Source organism: Gracilinanus agilis, chromosome 3 (assembly GCF_016433145.1).
Source record: "Gracilinanus agilis isolate LMUSP501 chromosome 3, AgileGrace, whole genome shotgun sequence".
Taxonomy (NCBI): domain Eukaryota; kingdom Metazoa; phylum Chordata; class Mammalia; order Didelphimorphia; family Didelphidae; genus Gracilinanus; species Gracilinanus agilis.
In genome coordinates, this window is record NC_058132.1 from 409,929,400 (window position 1) to 409,952,007 (window position 22,608).

Consider the following 22,608-nt stretch of genomic DNA (forward strand, 5'->3'; position numbering starts at 1 on the left):
TGTGTATAAGAGACAGTCTCTCTCTCTCTCTCTCTCTCTCTCTCTCTCTCTCTCTCTCTCTCTCTCTCTCTCTCTTTTGCTTCCAGTAGGAAAGATAAGTCTTTGTTAATCATATACAATTATTCCAATCTTATGCAAACTTTTAGAATTGTTAAATGGACTGAAACATTTAATATCCTTAACAAAAAAACACATGAAAACAAAATATATGACCCATTATCCTAAGGTAGCTATTAAAAGATTAGCACTTCAAAAAAAGATGAAAATTGATAGACATTCTTGGAGCACATGAAAAACTGGTCAAAAACTCCATAAATCTTTTTGGAATAAGCAGATATCACTTCTTTATGTAAATTTTAAAGCCTGATAAATAGGTATGCTTCATTTTTTTTAACTATCTAAAAGTGACTTATTTCTGAGTAGAGCCTAGGATACTCTTAAGATCCAAGTGTATAATCAAGATGGCAATTGAGTTCTGAGTCCTTGCCACCAGAAATTGCAGAAGGGTCATTCTTTAGGTGCCCAGATTTAGAGGTCAATGCAGAAAATCACTTGATCTCCCAATTTTTATGAAATGCAGTATATTCCAGGCACTGTGCTAAATGCTGGGTATATGAATAAAGGCAAAAAAATAATCTTTACTTTTGAGAAGCTTACATTCTAATGGGGGAAACAATCATGAAAACAAATAGATTTATACAGATATAGAGAGTAAATGGAAGGTATCAATTACTTGAATTGTAAACTATTCTGCCAAAGGGGATTGCCCCCTAATAGGCTTTTTGTCAATGCGCCTAGCAAAATATTGGTTTTGCTCTCTCTCTTTCTATCTCTTCAACTTACCTCTTATCTCTAATTATTATAGTTAGAACTTTAGGGGTACAAGATGATTTTATCAAATGATCAATTGGGGAGGCCAGTCTCCCAAATGATCACAGGGGGGATTGCGATAATTAGATTAAGTCTACACTGCCCATCTTTAGATTTAATCACCAAAGGTGAAGAGCACCTTCCAATTCTGGGAGATCCTAACCCATGTGTGCTAGAGTGAGTAAGGAATCAGAATTGCCGCACTGCCCCCTTTGCTTTCTATGAGAAAGCATCTATTGTGATTGGTCACGCAGGCTAAGGGAAGGCACTGGAAGTGACATATATGTGACCCTTTCCAAAAAGGAAGGGGAGTGAGGCTGCGACTGGTATGGTGAAGGAGACCCGAGGGAGCTTTGCTGGTTCGTGACCGAGACTGTTCCACATGGTGAGTTTAAAAACTGAATCTTCCTGAACTTCTGTTGTGAAACTTCCTTTTATAGACTCTGTGAGTGAAGTTTGCTCCATTCACCTCCGGGCCTCAGACCCTTTAACTCTCAGTTAAGGGTTAAGATCTATCTGGACTAATCAGTGGGATAGATTCTTATCTCTGTACTTCCCCTCTCCCCCACTTGTAAATAAACTTACATAAAAGTCAATTTTGACTTGAGATTATTCCTTAATTGGGGAAATTTCTCCTGGTGACCACTTTTAATATATTGAACCCATAAAACCTTTTTCTCCCTTACAGGTATTCTTAAAGAAGAAGGTGCTAGTATCTCTTGAAGAAGATGAAAGAATATGATGGAGATTGTGCAACACATTACTGCAGGCTGAAAAATTTAGTACCTACTAAATACTTAGTAAGACTAAAATTATATATCAGAAACTTGCTGTCTTTCAAGGATTGACAGGTGACAAATCTCCATGGCACAAATACAAACCTTAAAGTATTCTGGAGAACTAAATTAATAAACTGTACTATAGTCAGAACATTATCACAGATTTAACTATTGTCTACAATTGCCTGAATAAAATTTGCAAAAATTTAAGAGCAAAATTAAATAATTATTACCAACTCAAATACTAATAATCTATAAGCTACATAGAATGAAAACTATCCAAAGCATAGACCCCTGAAAAAAAAAAAACAAAAAAGTATAGGTACCTGGCCCAGGGAATCAAAATTATATGTGAACAAGATAAGGTCTTTATTATCCCTATTCTCTTGTATACTAGTGGAATTGTAACAAGGAGGTCTTCAATAAACTTAGAGAGAAGAAGTTATATTCAAATGCATTCATTCAACTACAAAAAGGAGTCATTTCATTGACTTGTTTAACAATAGTCCATAGAACATTGATTACAAAGGAATAATGGCAGGAAATGCAACTTGTCCCAGTACTATATCTATCAGAAACCTATGAAAAAGGTGAGAAGTAGAACAACTAGGTGGCTTAGTGGAAAGAGCACCAGGACTTGAAAATGGAGGTATTGAGGTCAAATCTAGCCTCAGACACTTCCTCAATGGATAATCCTAGGCAAGTCACTTCACTACAATTGCCTAACTCTTACCATCCTTCTGCCTTGAAATGAATACTTGGGATCAATTCTAAGAGAGAAGTAAGTTTTTTTTTAAGTGAGAAGCAATGGTATATAATGTCTTTATAAAAATCAACCATATGAAAATAGGCTTTGTGAAAAATGTAGAAAAAATAAATGTTAAACACAATTTAATAATCACAATGCATTAAAAATTTTATTCAACAAAGGACCTCTGAAGAAAATACTAAAAAAGTAATTGGAAATTAAGTAATATAATTCTAAAGAATTAGTTGAAGAACAAATTATTAAAACAATCAAAAATTTCATTAAAATGACAATAATGAGACAAGATATCAACATATATGAACTACAATGAAAACAGTCTATAGTGAAGGGGCAGCTAAGTGACTCAGTGTCTAGAGAGCCAGGCCTAGAGATAGTCCTAGGTTTAAATCTGGCATCAGGCACTTCCTAGCTGTGTGACCCTGGGCAAGTCATTTAACCCCAATTGCCCAGTCCTTACCTTTCTCTTCTTTGGAACTGATACTTAGTACTTGTTCTAAGATAGAAGGTAAAGATTTTAAAAAAATAATGCTTAGGGAGAATTTTCTATTTCAAAATGATTTTTAAATAAAAAAAGAACAAATCAATTAATTGAACATGTAACTAAAAAGCACTGAATGATAACAAATTATAACCATCAAACTTAGAAACCAAGCAGAAATTTTGAAAACTAAAGAAGATATTAATTTTATCTTTTAATTATATTACATATAATTATATTTTAATTATATTAATTTCATTTTAATAAAAGCAAAATTAACAAAATTAAAGTTGTGACACCTCCCCACTCCCAAACTGATAAATAAATGTTGAAGTTAGGTTTTTTTAGAGGGCAGGATATTTATAGAATAGATAAACAGCTAGTCTATTTTTTAAAATAGGAAAATCAAATGTTCATATCAAAAATGAAAAAGGAGAACATTACTAAAAAGGAATAGAGGAAGTTACCAGAAAGTATTTTGTTTAATTATTTGTTAAATAAATTAATAACTGAAAGACAGTCAATGAATACTTACAGAAACATAAAATGCACAGATTAAAAGAGAAAAGAGATTACTTAAACAATTCAGTATCAGAAAAAAAGAAATCAAACAAGCCATAAGTGAAGTCCCAAAGGGGAAAAAAAACCTCCAGGACCAGATGGATTTATGAGTGAATTCCAACAAATGCTCAAAGAATAATTAATTCCAATATTATATAAACTGTTTTCAATAATGGGAGAAAATAAGCACACTTCTAACCTCTCTTTATGATAGAAATCAAATTTTGATGTCTAAAGTGGGGAAAGACAAAGCAGAAAAAGAAAACTGTAAAACATTATCCCTAATAAGCCATCACCATTGATGCAAAAATTTTAAGTAAAATTTCACAAATATACTTTAGCAATATATTAGAAAAATTATACTCAATAACCAAGTTGGATTTATACCAAGAATGCAGGGTTAATTCAATATAGGTAAAGCTATAAAACATATTAATAATATAGAATAAGTAATAATAAAAATCATGATTATATCCATAAATGCAGAAAAGGCTTTTAAAAAAATTCAACATTTGTTTCTGTTAAAAATGTTATAAAGTATAGGAATGAAAGGATCTTTTGTTAATATAGTAAGTGATTGCTCTCTAAAACCAAGAGGAAGTATTATATGTCATGAAGAAATATTAGAGACCCTTCCATTAAGATGTGGGGTAATCCAAGGAGACAGGTTGTCTAACGTAAGCCTAAAAATGGTAGTTATAACAATAAGGTAAAATAATAAAAAGAAACATTCTTTGCAGAAATAAGATAGAACTAAAACTAATTAGTTGGAGAACTTGCTCCTAGAAAGTTGAATCAGCATAATAAAGTGATATTATTTAAATTAATTTATTTATTCAGTGCTATAGCAATCAAATTGCTAAAACATTGCTTTATAGAGCTAGAAAGAAAAAAAAATTCAGCTAGAGAAAAAAAAGGGCAAGATTTCAAAGATAATAATGAAAAAAAAGTGCCATGAAGGGAATCTTAATACAAGATATCAAACCATTCTATAAAACAGCAATTACTTACATGATTTGGTTCTTGTTTAAAAAATAGATTGAACAATGGAATGTTTTAGATTGGTTGGTTCTTGTCCTTCATACTCAGAGGACCAAAATGACACCACTATGTCAGGGTCAATGTACAGTGTGTCTGACTGTGACTGATTGATGTAGAATTTAGGTTTTTAAAGGATGGTTTGGGGATAAAAATCAATATGTGAATCAATATGAGATCAGAAGGCTCTATCATAGTTTAGGCACAAATAACTATATGAATATTTGGGATGAAGACATCTCTAAATTTTCATAGCTCAAGTTTTTTTTGGGCTACTACAATTCTCAGGTGGACATGGTCTGCTGGAAGGTCTTGTGCCAACATATGCTATGCCTCACAATGGATATCAAAGTTCTTTAGAGACCCTGAGAATGTGCGTGTATTGCTTCATTTGACCTCTCTGTGATAGCTTACTTTATGTGAGTTTGCTGTAAAATAGTTTTTTAGGCAAACTTGCTTTTGACATTCAAACATGGCCAGCTCATCTGAGTTGAACTCTTTGCAGTAGGTTCTAAATATTTGGCAGTTCAGCTTAAGAAGGGACCTCAGTATCTGGTATCTTATTTTGCTAGGTGATCTCTAGAATGTTCCCCAAACAATTCAAATGAAGGCAGTTCAATTTCTTGGCATGGCACTGATATACTGTCTAAGTTTCACAGGTATACAAAAATGGGGTCAACACAATGGCTCTGTAGTTCTTCAGTGTGGTAGGCAGCCCAATACCTCTTCTCTCTAACATTCTCCTTCAGAACCTCCCAAACATTGAGCTAGCTGTGGCAATGTGTGCATCATCTATGTGCACATCCTTAGAAACTGTACTGCCAATATAAGTGAACTTATCCATAGGATTCAAGATTTCTTCATTTGCTGTAACTGAGGTTCCATGTGTGGATGGTATGGTGCTGGCTGGTGGAGAACCTCTTTTCCTGGTGTTAATTGTCAAGTCAAAATGAGCACAACCAGCGAAGAACCAATTCATACTCTCTTGCATCTTAACCTTAGAGACTGCACTGAGTGCATAATCATCTGCAAACAAAAAGTCATGCTTCAACCTTGCTTAAATTACTTGGCTTAAATAAATTAAATAATTTACCATCAAAGTGTAGTAGCTGAACTTGATGCCACTGTTGAAGATGTACAACAACATTACTGAAAACTATGAAAAAATCATGCTAAAAAACATGAGAGCAAGCATAGAGCTCTGTTTCATTCTGTGGTGACTGAGAAAGCATGAGGACATTGTCTATTATCCAGAAACTGGAGAAGTGTACCATCAGTACTGATGAACTCTGAACAACCACATTTTACCATTATCTTTCATGAGCCCTCAAGAGTATCTAAGGCTTTGGTCAGATTGACAATGCTGAGTACAGATCTCTGGTGTGCTCCTGACATTTTTTCTGGAGTTGTAAGGAAGCAAACACCATATCCATTGTTGCTCAGCCCTTTCTGAAACCACACTGACCCTCATGTAGACAGTCATCTTCCAGCTGGAGGATCAGCTGGACTCTGGCAATTAAGGGCTCTGGCAAGAACCTTGCCAGCAATGACTAATAAAGAAAGCTCCCTGTGATTGTCACAGAATAACCCATTTCCTTTTCCTTTCTAGAGGTGGACAGTGGTATTCTGGAACTCCTGGGGAATAACCTACTCTTGCCATAAAATGCAGAAGATTTTATTCAGCTTTTGTATGAGCAGTGGAGCCCTTGCCTTGTATATCTCTTCTGGAATGGAATCAGTACCAGGTGCTTTGCCACACAAAGTTGTCAAAACCTCTTCTTCAACTGGAAGTTCAGCTAGAGAGGGATTGACTTCAATTTGAGGTATACTGTCCGTGGCTTCAGCATTGGTTGATGAAAGTCTGTTGAGAACACTATGGAAGTGTTTAGCCCATCACTCCAGTATCATATCCTTAATTATTGTCAGTGTGGTTCCATCAATACCGAGTAACCAAGATGTCCATTAATAGCCTTCAAGGCATCACAGAAGTACTTTGGGTTGTTACTACCAAAGTAAAACTGAATTTCATCTTTCTTATTTAGACACAAATTCCCCATCTCTCTAAGCATTGTTTGTATTTTATTTTTGATAGACTTAAATGCTGACTTCTTAGAGATTGATGCACTATCCTACTGGTAAACCCTGTGGAGTAATTTTTTTTTCATTTAGTAGCTTCTGAATTACCCTGTCATTTTCATCAAACCAATATTGATGTTTACAAATGTTCTGGCCCACATGAGTAAATGCAGTCGTGCATACCAAATCAAAGGAAGCTGACCATTCCTTTTCAGTTCCATTGTTGCCAGTGGATTGTTGGCTCAGCTTCCCCTTCAACAGACTCTGCTGGAAGAAGCACTCTAATCTGTTGACATTGTTATCTAATAGTTGTCTTGCCTGGGTCCGATGCTTTTGTTGATTGTGATTGTATAGCTTGGAGAGGATGTTGATGATCCAGCACTCTGAATCACATAATCTCTCTCACATTTCAGTCTCTTCTCTTTACAATGACATTGTCCATTAAATGTTAATTTTTGCTGCAAGGGTGCATGCATGGAGTGTTATTGCCGTTAGGTAAATGGAAGACAGTTATAGTGATGAGAAAGTCATGAGTCTCACAAGTCTTCAGTAATAAATGAATGTTGTTGCTATTTCTGACTCCATTTCTCCAAAGAACTCCCTTCCATGTTTGATAGTCTGTGCCTTCTCCAGTATTAAAGTCACCCAGAATTACTAGCATGTCCTCTTTTGACACATTGAAGATGAGACTCTCTGGGTCTTCATAGAATTTTTCTTTGACCTCATCAAGGTTCATCATGGTGGAAGCGTACACACTGATGATGATGGTGTGGTACTTTCCTGTAGGTGGCAAACTCATTGTCATGGGTCTGTTATCTGCTTCTTTTGTGAGGCAAACAAATTTGTTAATTGGATTAGGTTTAATTGTAAAATTTACACCAGGTTCATGACATTCCTTATCCTGGCAACCACTCCAGAAAAACATGTATCCATCTATGACTTCCATAAACTGGTCTTCAATTGCCAACCTTGTTTTACTCAGGGCTGCTATTTGGATTTGGATAACTGCCAACTTCTCTTGCAATAAGAGCTGTTTGTCATTCAAGTCTATTGGCACATATCTCATGTACCGATGGTGACTGGAGTCATCTTCATAAAAGTTTTGTACAGTGTGTGTGTGTGTGTGTGTGTGTGTGTGTGTGTGTGTGTGTGTGTTTGTATGTGTGTATTTTGACCACAAGATAGGGCAGATGGAGGTTTTCCATGGTAAGCAGTCCAGGGTTAGGTGAAGCAGCCAATTTTTAGAGCATATTTTCTAGTCCCTTCCACATGCCAGGAGGTGAGCATTATGGTCCTTAAAAAAGGCACTCAGACATCCAGGAGGACACACTTAGAATTAACATAGTAACTTACTTAAGATTAATATGATATCACATACACACTTGAAATTACTTCAACAATACACACACTTAAAATTATAAATCGGGTATTGGCCTGTGACTAAATTCTTAATCTGGTTACATACACTGACTCTTACCTGGGACTAAATTCCTACTATAAATCTCAGAGATGCATCATATATTTCTAAAATCACACTCCAAGCATTGATTAAGTCTTTACTTACTGTTTTTCTGGTTGCATTTGAAGCTTGTAGCTTACATTTAACTTGATTTAGCCAGTCTGAGAGATGAACATCGAATACACCTCAAGTGCAGCATAGGGTTCAATAAACCCAGAGACCTTATTTACTATAATAGGGAACTCATTATTTGTCAGAAACTTCTGGTAAAGTAGAAAGCAATACTGCAGAAATTAGATATATCACCATCTTATACCAAATACTAAGGAGAACTCTGAATGGACACATGACTGAGATATAATGGTGACATCATAAGCAAATTAAGGAGCCATTCAGCAGTGAAAAAGTGATTAAAAATATGAACAAACATTTCTCAAAAGATGAATGGCAAATTATCAACAACTAAATGAAAGCCTGCTAATCATGACATATTGGTGACTTCTTCAGGGGGACATTGCATTACTTGCCATTTTTGCCTTCTTTGGTTTTTCTTTTCCTCCTCCAGTACTTCTTAAAGTAGAATCCTCAACATCAGGATTGTTCATTAATATCCCTAGGCCCATTTTGATGTGGTATAAAAGTCTTTGAGAAGATATATAGGTCCTTAACCAGTAGTGGTATGTTGGAAAGGAAACATCTATTCTATTCAGACTAGGTTTAGTTTTTCTTAAAAGCTTTTTTCTTTTTTTTTCAGATTACATGTTGGTACAAAATTCAATTATAGTTTTCTGACATTTTGCAATGCATGTTCTCTCCTTCCCTCTCATCTCTACCCCTTTCCCAAGATGGCAGTTAATATTATATAGAATGTACATATGCTATAATATAATATAATTTTCCATATTTGTCATGCTGTGAAAGAAGACACATACCTTAGGTACTTCAAGTATCATAGATATCATAAGTATCTTAGTTATTATGTATATAGTGATTTAATCAGTTTAACCTCATTGTTTCTCTTGATTCTCTTAAGTACCTTAAGTATCTTTTGTATCATAGGTATCTTAAGTATCATAATTAGCACTTTCCCACATAACAATGTGATCAGTTTAACTGCATTGAGCCCCTTGAGTTTTTTCTTTTCTTTTTACCTTTTTTTAAAAAAAAATAACCCTTACCTTCTGCCTTGGAGTCAATACTACATATTGACTCCAAGGTAGAAGAGTGGTAAGGGATAGGCAATGGGGATTAAGTGACTTGCCCAGGGTCATATAGCTGGGAAGTGTCTCAGGTCAGATTTGAACCCAGGACCTCCCATCTCTAGGCCTGGCTCTCAATCCACTGAGCTACCCAGCTGCCCCTCACTTTTTACCTTTTTTTTTTAAACCCTTGTACTTCGGTGTATTGTCTCATAGGTGGAAGATTGGTAAGGGTGGGCAATGGGGGTCAAGTGACTTGCCCAGGGTCATACAGCTGGGAGGTGGCTGAGGCTGGGTTTGAACCTAGGACCTCCTGTCTCTAGGCCTGACTCTCACTCCACTGAGCTACCCAGCTGCCCCATCTCTTTTTACCTTTTTATGTATCTCTTGAGAATTAAATTTGAACACTGAATTTTCTTTTCAGCTCTGGTCATTTCATCAGGAATGCTTTGAGGTTCTTTATTTCACTAAATTTGTGTTTCTTCTCTTTGAGTATTAAGTTCAGTTTTGTTGAGTAGGTAAGTTTTGGTTGTAGTCCTAGATCTTTTCCCTTGTAGAATATCATTTTCCATGCCTTTTGATCTTTTATTGTAGAAGCTGCTAGGTCCTGTGTAATCCTGATTGTAGCTCCATAATATATGAGTTTTTTCCCCCTGGCTGCTTAGAGTATTTTCTCCTTGGCCTGGTAGTTCTGAAATTTGGCTATAGTTGTCTTGGGATTTTTAATTTGGGACTTCTTTCAAGCAGTAATCAGTAGATTCTTTCCATTTTTAATTCTTCCTCTTATTTAAGAATAACAGGGCAGTTCTCCTTAATAATTTCTTGCAATATGATGTCCAGGGAGCCATTTTCTTCTTTGAGGTGTTACGCCTCCTTTTAAAAAAGAGAGTTAATGGGGGCAGCTGGGTAGCTCAGTGGATTGAGAGCCAGGCCTAGAGATGGGAGGTCCTAGGCTCAAATCTGACCTCAAACATGTCCCAGCTGTGTGACCCTGGGCAAGTCACTTGAACCCCATTGCCTACCCTTACCACTCTTCTGTCTTGGAGCCAATATACATTATTGGCTCCAAGACAGAAGATAAGTGTTTTAAAAAAAAGAAAATTATCTTCCTGTTTGAGGTTCTGTATTTCCTTTTTAGGAATCTTTTTTTTTTGGTGAGTTTTTGCTCTAAGCTATTGACTTTCCCCATCATTTTAGTTTCTAATTTTTTCCCTAAGTCTCTTGTAATTAACTTTTTTGATTCTCTTTTGAGGCTCTTCCAGGAAGTCATTTTGGGCCTGAGATCTTTTCACATTTGCCTTTGAGGGTTTACATGTTTCTGTTTTGTCATTGTTGTCTTCTGAATTTACATTTTGGTCTTCCCTTTTGCTGAAATAGCTTTCCAGGGTCAGTCCTTTTCTTTGTCTTTTAATTGTTTTGGGGGACTTTTTGGGTGATTTTGCCTAAATTTTGTGGCTTGGCTCTACATCTGGGGTTAAGGGAGTTCCCCCAGGTACCAGGTCCAGTGGATTTACCCAAATTCCACTCTTCAGCTGCCAGCTCTCCCTGGCATTTTGAACATCAGTATGGTTCTTTTTGGTGAGAGGATTCCCTAGCAGTGCTTGCTTGTACCAGGTCACTTCTCCAGCTCCTCAGCATATACTTCTACCAGGCTGCTTCTCCTGTTGTTGATTCTACTACTCTCACTCTTATACCAGCAAGATGGGTCCTTCCTGTTGCCCCTCTACATTTCCATTGACTGAAACCCTGCTTCACTTTGTCTTCTTCTGGTTCTATCACTCCAAAAATTTTTTTGAGGTATTTTTTTTCTTGTATAGTTGTTTAGAGTTAGGTTTGGGTGAGTTTGGAATGTTCCTTATTCTACCATCTTGATTTAAATATTTTATTTTTTTTAGAAAAAATTTCCATGGTTACATGATTCATATTTTTACTTTCCCCTTCACCCACCCTTTACCTCCCCCCCATAGCCAATGCACATTTCCACTGGTTTTAACATGTGTCATCAATCAAGACTTATTATTGATAGTTGCACTGGTGCGGTCATTTCAAGTCTACACCCCCAATCATGTCTGCATCAACCCATGTGTTCAAGCTTTTGTTTTTGTTCTGTGTTTCCACTCCTGCAGTTCTTCCTCTGAATGTGGGTAGCATTATTTTCCATAAATCCCTCAGAATTGTTCTGGGTCATTGCATTGCTGCTAGTACAGAAGTCCATTACACTCGATTTTACCAGTGTATTGGTCTCTGTGTACAATGTTCTTCTGGCTCTGCTCCTTTTACTCTGCATCAATTCCTGGAGGTCTTTCCAGTTCACATGGAATTCCTCCAGTTTATTATTCCTTTGAGCACAGTAGTATTCCATCACCAGCATATACCACAATTTGTTCAGCCATTCCCCAATTGAAGGGTATGCCCTCATTTTCCAGTTTTTTGCCACCACGAAAAGCGTGGCTATAAATATTTTTGTACAAGTCTGTTTATCTATGATCTCTTTGGGGTACAAACTCAACAATGCTTTGGCTGGATCGAAGGGCAGGTAGTCTTTTAGAACTCTTTGGGCATAGTTCCAAATTGCCATCCAGAATAGTTGGATCAGTTCACAACCCCACCAGCAATGCATTAATGTCCTAATTTTGCCACATCCCCTCCAGCATTCATTACTCTCCCCTGCTATCAGTTTAGCCAATCTGCTAGGTGCAAGGTGGTACCTCAGAGTTGTTTTTAATTGCATTTCCCTAATTATTAGGGATTTAGAACACTTTCTCATGTGCTTATTGATAGTCTTGATTTCTTTATTTGAAAATTGCTTATTCATGTCCCTTGCCCATTTGTCAATTGGGGAATGGCTTGATTTTTATACAATTGATTTAACACCTTGTATATTTGAGTAATTAGACCTCTGTCAGAGTTTTTTGTTATAAAGGTTTTTTCCCAGTTTGTTGTTTCCCTTCTGATTTTGGTTACATTGTTTTTGTTTGTACAAAAACTTTTTAATTTAATATAATCAAAATTATTTATTTTACATTTTGTAATTTTTTCTAACTCTTGCTTGGTTTTAAAAATTTCCCTTTTCCATAGATCTGACAAGTATACTATTCTGTTTTCACTTAATTTACTGATACTTTCCTTCTTTATAGTCAAGTCATTCACCCATTCTGAATTTAGTTTGGTGCAGGGTATGAGATGTTGATCTAAACCTAATCTCTTCCATATTGTTTTCCAATTTTCCCAACAGTTTTTGTCAAATAGTGGATTTTTGTCCCAAAAGTTGGGCTCTTTTGGGTTTATCATACACTGTCTTGCTGATGTCATTTACCCCAATTCTATTCCACTGAGCCTCCCTTCTGTCTCTTAGTCAATACCATATTGTTTTGATGACCACTGCTTTATAGTATAATTTAATATCTGGTACTGCTAGGCCACCTTCCTTCACATTTTTTTCATTATTTCCCTTGATGTTCTTGATCTTTTGTTCTTCCAAATGAACTTTGTCATAGTTTTTTTTCTAATTCAGTAAAGAAGTTTTTTGGTAGTTTGATAGGTATGGAACTAAATAAGTAAATTAATTTGGGTAGAATGGTCATTTTTATTATGTTAGCTCGTCCTACCCATGAGCAATCAATGTTTTTACAATTGTTTAGATCTTGTTTTAATTGTTTGGAAAGTGTTTTGTGGTTGTGTTCATATACTTCCTGTGTTTGTTTTGGTAGGTAGATTCCTAAGTATTTTATATTGTCTAGGGTGATTTTAAATGGTGTTTCTCTTTCTACCTCTTGCTGCAGTGATGTGTTGGACTTATTCTGCCATCTTGGCTGCCTAATTAGTTTTTTCTTAAAATGTATGGAAACCATTCTCATGACTTAATTGTTCCAGGAAACCAAGATTCAAACCATTTATGTAATTTCTTGGTGACCTTAGTACAAAAGCCTTCATATGAGGAGTCAGAGGTATTCTGTTAGGCTTGTCATATACTTCTGACTTCTTATCAACATGGTCTGGTAGTTTAAGTTTAATACTGGAACAAAAGGAGACATTTGTGGGTTGTTCAACAGTTACCAAAAGGAAATTTACTTAGCCTGTCATACTGGTATCAGGTTTTCTGCAAGATCTGTGTTCTTCTATTGGCCCTGTTTCCTATTTTGGCTCTGGTGTAGTCTGCTCTACTACTAAACTGACTCTTTTTTGGGTTATAGCTCCAGAATATCCTTTCTATTCTTTTCTTTTTGTAGTTTGTCTCCACTCTGAACATCCATGGCTTCTGACAGTCTTGTGTAGTTCTACCAGTGGATGGAGTAGTTTATGCTATTTCTTTTAATTTTTAAAAATTATTCCATCTTCTACATCTAAGGAACTTTATTTGAGTGTTTTGTGGAGTGCCAGGCTCCTCTAGGATCTTTCAAATCATTAACATAACTAAATATTCTTAATTAATTAAAAAAACCATATTTACCTTCTGTCTTAGAATTAATACCAAGTATTAATTCTAAGGGAGAAGAGTGGTAAGGGCTAGGCAATTGGGGTTAAGTGACTTGCCCAGGGGTTAGATTTGAACCCAGAATCTCCAGGCCTGGCTCTCTATCCACTGGGCCCTGAATTAACAGCTGTTCCTGAATTAACCTTTTTTTTTTTTAAACCTTACATTCCATCTTAGAATCAATCCTAAGTATTAGATCCAGGGCAGGAGAGTGGTAAGGGCCAATCAATTGGACTTAAGTGACTTGCCCAGCATGACACGGTGAGGCCAGATTTGAACCTAGGATCTCCCATCTCTAGGCTTGCTTTCAATCTACTGAACCACCTAGCTGCCTTTCCCCACAACCCCCAAATTAATTTTTTTTTTAAACCCTTGTACTTCGGTGTATTGTCTCATAGGTGGAAGATTGGTAAGGGTGGGCAATGGGGGTCAAGTGACTTGCCCAGGGTCACACAGCTGGGAAGTGGCTGAGGCCGGGTTTGAACCTAGGACTTCCCGTCTCTAGGCCCGACTCTCACTCCACTGAGCTACCCAGCTGCCCCTCCCAAATTAATTTTTCAAAGTCAGTCACATGTAGTCAATAATTGTTCATTCTAGAATGTTGCTCTCTTTATACTATATTCAAGGGATTTGCTCTCCCTTTATAAAAAAAAATCACTTAGTTTGGCCCAATTTTTACAGTTTAACATTTTGTTATAAGTTCCTTTTTTGATTAGGCACTAGTATTTCAAAGAACAATTTGCCAAAATATACTAAGAATAAGCATGCTTACAATTATTGCAGCTAGGTGGCACAGTGGATAGAGTGCTAGGCATGGAGTTAGGAAGACTCATTTTCCTGAGTTAAAGTGTGAACTTATATACTGGACCCTGGGCAAGTCACGACCCTGTTTGTTTCAGTTTCCACATCTATAAAATGAGCTAGAGAAGAAAATGGTAAACCACTCCAGTATCTCTGCCAAGAAAACACCAAATGAGTTTACAAAGAGTTGGATATGACTGAAAAACAACTGAACAACACAATTACTATAGTACTTTATAATTTTCAAAGCACTTTCCATCCACTTATTTTATAAGATTCTCATGTTTATTCTGTAAAACAGGTAGGACTATAATGTTTTTATGATTATCCTTATGAAAAACTGAGCTGGAAGGGATCTTAGAGATCTTTAAGTCCAACTTCCTAATTTAGTGATCTTTCTGTACTGAAAGCTTATCTTTTTTTTTTTCTTTTAGGATCTGAAATCCTTACATGTTTCAGTCTCAACATTAGTAGTTTTTTTTTAAAGTACTTACTTTTTCAAACCTCATAAATCCAGTGCTAGTTACATGAATCCATGAAAATCATTTACTACTTTTTCAGTTTCCTCATTTGTAAAATGGGGATAATAATAGCACTTACCTCACAGTAGTGTTGTCAGGATCAAATGGTATTTGTAAAGTGCTTAGTATAGTGCCTGACACTTGGTGGATAGGCTATTATTGTTGCTAGCTATTTTTTTTTAATGATTACTTCTACCATGTTTAACTACTGTGCGCAAAAAGGATGACTTAAGCTTCTTTTTTTTCCCTTTAAACTCTTACCTTCTCTCTTATATTCAGTACTATGTATTGGATCTAAGGTAGAAGAGTGGAAAGGGCTAGGCAATGGGGGTCAAGTAACTTGCTCCATCACATGGTTAGGTAGTGTCTGAAGCCAGATTTGAACCCAGGACCTCTCATCTCCAGGTCTAGCAGTCTATCCCATTGCTGCCCCCAAATCTGTCTTTTGAAAGGAAAGAAATGTGTTATAACTACTCAGACCCATCTCTTTTCCCTCTGTTGATTGATGGACAGTGCTTACTTTCATGAGAATCGCTTGGCATTTCTGATTCTCCAACTTGTATGTGTATCAGATTCCTTACTTTTTCATTATTTTCTGAATTGTGTGTGAAATACTGTATGAAGACTGTCATTCAACTGTCATGTATGGCCAAGAACCACTAGAGAATAAGGGAGCAACTAGGTGGTACACTAGATAGAGTGCCAGATCTGGAGTCAAGAACACTTGAGTTCAAATCCTGTCACCTCAGATACTAGCTATTTGTCCCTGAGTAATCTACTTAATATCTGACTGCCTCATTTTTCTCAAATACAAAATGAAGATAAAAATAGCACCTACCTGCCAGTGTTATTGTGAGATCCTGATGAGATGTTTGTAAAATGCTTTGCAAACCACAAAATCTGCTCTATAAATACTACTTTTTATTATTATGTATATATATGTATATATATATACACATAATGCTGCATCAAAATCAAAGTCAAACTCAAAAACCAATAAACCGAGGGCAGCAGATAGAGAGGCAGATCAGGATTCAGGAGGTCTTGGGTTCAAATTGACCGTACATGCTTTCTAGCTGTGTGACTCTTAGTATTGATTCTAAGACAGAAGGTGAGGGTTAAAAAAAAAGCCAATAAATTCCCTCCTTCCAACCCAATCCTGTAATGTCAAGAGTTATTGATGCTAGTTTAAAGAAAGAGGAAAAAAATCCTAGTGCTCATGACTCACGGTAGCTTTGACAAACATCTATCTTGAGGTATCTGGTGAGTCACATTCTTGTGATGGGCTTGTGTGCAGTGGAAAGGTTCTAGAATGGAATTAATACCATGGGATTTTGTGGTAAAATTCCACTACGCTGAGTCATATTGCTAGGTAATTAAGAGATTGCGCATTTTCCAGTGCCGATTCAGTGTGTGGTACCAGGGACCCTCAGGGATGTTCATCTGTCTAAGAAATGGAGAAGAGGGATTATTACTAATGAAAAAAAAAACCAATGTTATCTTTCCATGCAAAGTGCCTCGTTTAACCAGCTTCACCAGCTTCTACAAGCTGCTGCTGGATTTTCTTGAAGGGCAAAGGATTGCTTAGCAACATAGCAGCATACATCATGCAGCTCATTCATCGACTCCTGACTTGCGACTCTACAGAGTACCCTGTTTATTCCCCAGCCAAAAATGTTAATTTGCAGCTTGCAGAGAGAAGCTGGGGCAGGTGATTCCATGTATAAAAGGCACAACTGCGTCATATGAAATACAAATGTTGTTTTCCATTACCAAGCAGAGAATGGCTTGGTTGAAAGTCAGATGATTTCTGTATACTGCAATTTATGTCAGGGATTGTTATAAGAAGAAATGGAAAAACTGAAAAATGCCCCTTTTTACAGATCTTATGTGTCATTTTCCTTATACTGATTACCCTAAGTCAATCTGCTTATCTCTTCTCTTATGTTCTATTGCCTTCTGTGTTCTCTGCCTCAAAGACAATGTATGAAAATGCTCATAAAGTCTGTTCTTTACCTCAAGTTCTTTCCATTTCAGTTTGACACGCAGTCTATGCACTAGCTAAGGGTTTTAGACACTGTTTACAAGGTTTTCCTTTCTTTTCCTTCCCTTCCCTTCCCTTCCCTTCCCTTCCCTTCCCTTCCTCTTTCCCTTCCTTCCCTTCCCTTCCTTTCTTCCTTCCTTCCTTCCATCCTTCCATCCTTCCTATAAATTCTTAATTCTTACCTTCCACCTTAGAATCAATTGATTCCAAGGCAGAAGAGCAGTAAGGATTATGCAATGGGGGCTAAGTGACTTGCCCAGGAGCACATTGCTAGGAAGTGACTGAAATAAAATTTGAATCTAGCACCTCCTATCTCTAAGCTTGGCTCTCTATACCCTGAGCCATCTGGTTGTCCCCCTTAGTTTTCTTTCAATTCAATTCAACCAACACATATTAAGCAACTTTCATACATTCATCTAGGCCTGAGAGAGATGTCAAATCTGAATAAAGGAAGGAAAGGGAGAGAAGATAAACATTTTTACAGTGCCTACTTTGTGCCAGGCACTATGCTAAAGCACTTTACAAATATTATGTCATTTTAGATTCCCAACAATCCTGGGAAGCAGGTGCTGTTATTATTCCCATTTTACAGTTGAGAAACTGAGACAGGAAGTGGTTAAGCAACTTGCCCAGAGTCCCACAGCTAGTGTCTAAAGCTGGATTTGAATTCAGATTTTTTTTTTTTTTGACTCTACGCCCAGGGCTTTATCTCCTGCACCACCTGGCTGCTGCCTTGTCTTCATGGTTCAGAATTGGGAATAAAATACAATCAAATCAAACAATCAATAAGGAGTTACTAAACAATTTCTATAAGCTACACACTTTGGTAGGTAATGAAGATACAAAGAGAAAATAAGTCTTCTCAAAAAAGCTTACATTATACAAAAGAAAGATATAAAAGGGAATGTTAATATGAAAGAAGGTATAAAGCACAACATGACATCTACAGTAGGAAAGGTAATTTTAGAATTAGCAGCATTAGGACAGATTTTTTGGAGGAGTTTGTATTTGGGTTAGAGATTAAGAGCTAGATAAGAATTCATCCCTAACTAGAACCCCCAGAAAGGAAACTTATTCTGCCAATGTAGATCAGCAACTCATCTGCAACTTTTAGCCTTAACAAGTTGCCTAGGACACTGAAAGGTTAAGTGTCTAGCCAGATTTTCCTGATCCCAGCAAGGGTTCTCCATCCACAAAAGGGGAACATATGTGGGTTAGATCAATTTGTCTGGAGTGGAGAATGTGGAATATTGTAATAAAAGACTGGAAAGAGGGTAGTATCAGATTGTAGAAAGCACTGAATGTCATGTGAAAGGTTTCGAACTTTACTAGGTAGGCAAAAAGGAGCCACTGCAGGGTTTTAAACAGAACATCATCAGAATTACAAATAAAGTTTGCTATGGAGCAGCTGGTGGCACAGTGGATAGAGTGCCAGAGCTGTTCAAGAAGACTTATTTTCATGAGTTCAAATCTGGCCTCAGATACTTTTTAGCTGTGTGACCCTGGGCAAATCACTTAACCTTTTTTGCCTCAGTTTTCTCATCTATTAAATGAGCTGGAGGAAGAAATGGCAAACCACTCCAGTGTCTTTGTCAAGAAAACCCCAAATGGGGTCACAAAGAGTCAGACATGACTGAAAAACAAAAAAAGCAGAGGTAGAAGACTTGTTAGGATCCATCCAGGATAATTCTCCATGATTTTAATAGATGCCAGTAGCCTGGCTGATGTAGAATAGTGAGTTGTTTAGGTATGGTCTCTCAGAGCTTTTCAGTCATGCAGTGTCCAGGCTTAATGAGTCATGGCACACACCTTGAGTAAGGTTGGATGAATCGTTGCATATTGGGATGATGGGAGGCCCTTGGGGACCTATCAATAAAATCCATAGAGAGGTACTTAAAGTAGCCAGATATGGCTAATCTCTAACCTTTACAAGTTATCTCCATCTATAAAGAACTTGACCATCATCCATGTGAAGTATAAAATAAAATAAAAAATAATAATTTTTATATTTGGCCACTGTTGGCTACTTCTTTGTCTATCTTCTCATTCTTTTCTACCTTCCCAAACCCACCAATGAAAATCATCTTGAAATTATTCAAGTCAGGCCCTAATAAGAAAGGACTATCTGGGTGGGGGGAGAGCGGGGGGGGGTGAAGGGGAAAGTAGGAGCATGAATCATGTAACCATGCTAAAAATGAATATTAATAAAAGTTTAAAAAATTAAAAAAAAGAAAAAAAAGAAAGGACTATCTTCATATGTGTATGGAACTAAGAAAAGGAGGGAAAGGGTACAATATTGAAGACCAAAGTGGGGGATGCCACCAAATTAGTTTTCCTAAAACATATTTTATATCATGTTCTTATAAACCACCAGTGGTTCCATTGTCTATAGGAGAAAGTCCAAATTCATTGGCCTGGCTGACATTTAAAAGGCTTGTAAAATTAAACCCCAGGCTAAGTGAGAACACCATTTGTAACTTACATTAGTAGTGACTCTCTCACTTTAACCTCCATATGACTGTAATCACATATCAAATAAAATATGTGTTCTGTGTAGACAAGCCAGAGCCTGAGTTTGAGCTATTTCTTTTGTTTGTTCTTTCTTGATCTTAGGTGATCAAATTCAAAAGGTTCTGGATTCCATTGAATTAGAGGTAAATGGTGTTGAGGCAGTCCCCAAAAACTATTCCATCAGTCTTGGAGAGGAAGGCTAGTAGCAAGAAGACTGGCCCAAGCTTACCTACTTTATTAGGAGACAAGTACTGGCAATTGTTTGAACAGTACAGAGCCAAGGTGAAATATAAAATACCTAATTAAAGCCTGTAAACTGCTTTAAGTTCTCATGAAATTTAAGTATCAACCTTCCCTGAAATTTTGATGGTAACTATAAATTATTAATCAATTCTTTAAGTCATCTGATTCATGTGTTTTGTGAGTATTTTATATTTAGCATTTCTTATTTATGGATGAATAAATGACCTGTCTTATATTTGATTTATAGCATATGCTTGAATACCTTTTTAGTTTTCACTTTTTCTGGAAAACCCTCAGCATTTACCTAAAATGTAAGTAAATTTATTCCTCAAATTCTAAGATAGGGATTTAATGAACTGAAGATGGTGAAAACAGAATCTAGGTTCCTATTAGAGTCCAGACTCATTAGAACTGAAATCCAAACAGCATGCCTGGGAATTCATTAGGGATTCTTTGAGGTTATATCTTTATTACTAATTTTTCAGTCTCTTTAGTCTGTGGCACTTTATTTACTCACCTTCAGTTATGTAGTTTCTGCTTGCTCTTCTTCTTCCCCATTCTACATTAAGACTTGTGAGGATGTTATTATCATTTATATCTCAGTATGAATTCTAGTCAACAAGTTGTTTCTCAAGGATATTTGCATTTTAAACCTTAGCTTTTATAGTGGAATGGAAGTAGAATAAAACTGGAATAAAATGAATGCCTCTACTAAAAAATTTATGGGCATCAGTGAATAATTATGGAATTTTTTGGGAAGACAGGTCAGAGGAGGGTGAGGCAGATATAGATATTTCATGAAAACCATATGATATAGGTTAATTATATCAGTTTAGTTCCTAGATATCAGAGGCCAACAGATCATAATATAAGCACATGTACTCCACTCTTGATTATCCATAAGAAATTAGGTGAAATTGTGGTACTGTGATCCAAAATGGTGGATATTATTCCATTACTTTCACACCCCATAATATATTCATTCATTCATTTCACAATTAATAGATATTCTCTTAAGTTTCCAATTCTTTGCTACCATGGAAAGTACTGCATTTTTCTTTTTTTTTTTATACATATTGTCTTTTCCTTTCTTTTATATCTTTGAAGGATATGCTTCATAACAGAAACTCTTGGCTGAAGGCCATACACAGTTAAGAGACTTTTTGATATAGTTTCAGATTACTTTCTATAATTATTGGACCACTTCGATCTCTGTCAACAGAAGAAGTTGCTGTAGCTATAACAACTGCTATGAAGACTTTACATGTGTGCAAGGTACTAATCTTTTTAGCATAGAAATAGCTTTTTTATGGATACAGTGTGTTATTTTACTTATTTTGTGTGTTGAGCAAATATGATCAGAATTTAAAATAAAGGTTTGAGGTGGGTCCTAGAGTTACTTGGGGTTTTTCACATTTGCCAGGAGGTCCTGTGCTGCTAACTCCTGAGAATGTTGAGAGTCAGCTGTACAGTCTTAATACCCCAAACAGGGAAAGATAAAACAAACAAAAAAAGAAAATTATAGGCCAATATCATTAATGAACACTGACTCACACTTTAAACAAAATCCTATAAGAAAGGCTATAACAATTTATCGAGAATTCATTCAAATCTCCTATTTCGTTAAATGCCCATACTTTCCCCCTGGAAGTACTTAGTCAATTTTGATGGGAAGGTGATCCTTGGTTGTAGACCCAATTATCTTGCCTTTCTGAATATCATATTCCAAGCCTTGTGGTCATTTAGTGTGGAAGCTGCCAGATTCTTGTAATCCTGACTGGGGTTCCTTGATATCTGAATTGTCTCTTTCTGGCTTCTTGTGATATTTTCTCCTTGGCTTGGAAGCGCTTGAATTTGGCAATTACATTCTTGGGGATTGTCTTTTGAGAATTTAATGTAGAGGGTGATCTATGGACTCTTTCGATGTCTATTTTGCTTTTTTGTTCAAAAATATCAGGGCAGTTTTCTTGGATAATTTCTTGTAATATGATGTCAAGACTTCTGTTTTTTTTTCTAGGTTTTCAGGGAGACCAATGATTCTCAAATTGTCTCTCCTGGACCTGTTTTCCAGGTCACTTGTTTTTTCAATGAGATATTTCATGTTTCCTTCTATTTTTTCATTCTTTTGATTTTGCTTCACTAATTCTTACTGTCTTGTGAGATAATTAGCTTCTATTTGCCCAATTCTAGTCTTTAAAAACTAGTTTTTGGCTATGATCTTTTGATTTTCTTTTTCAGTTTGGTCCATCCTGCTTTTCATGGCTTCCAGCAGGTCAATTCTGGTCTCCAATTTGCTTATTACTTCTGTGTTTCTTTTCCCAAGCAGGATATTATGTCTTTTAAATGGTTATTTTCTTTTTTAATTTCTTGCATTTCTATTTCCCACCTTTCTTCCCAAGTTTCTGCTATCTTTCTTACTTGGTTCTTGAACTCCAATTTGAGTTCCTTGAGAGCTTGTGTCCAATTTCCACTTTTTTTTGGAAAGTTTGGATTTCTTTGCTTATTTGCCACTCTTTACTGTAGCCTGGGTACTCTGCCCCTTTTCTCCATAGAAGCTGTCCAATGTCATAGACTTTCTTATTTTTTTGGTACTTGTGGATTGTAGTTCTTGGTTGTTGATGGCCATTTCAGTGTTAGCTTTATCTTTCCTTCTCAGCCAGGAGTCTGAGTGAGGAGGGCAGGCAGCTTTTGGTGTAGCAAGCTACAGAGCAGTTTTTGTCCTGAGGCTATTTTTCCAATCTTTGCAGCAGCCCATCTCTGTGTTATCTTTGCTCCAGCACTCCAG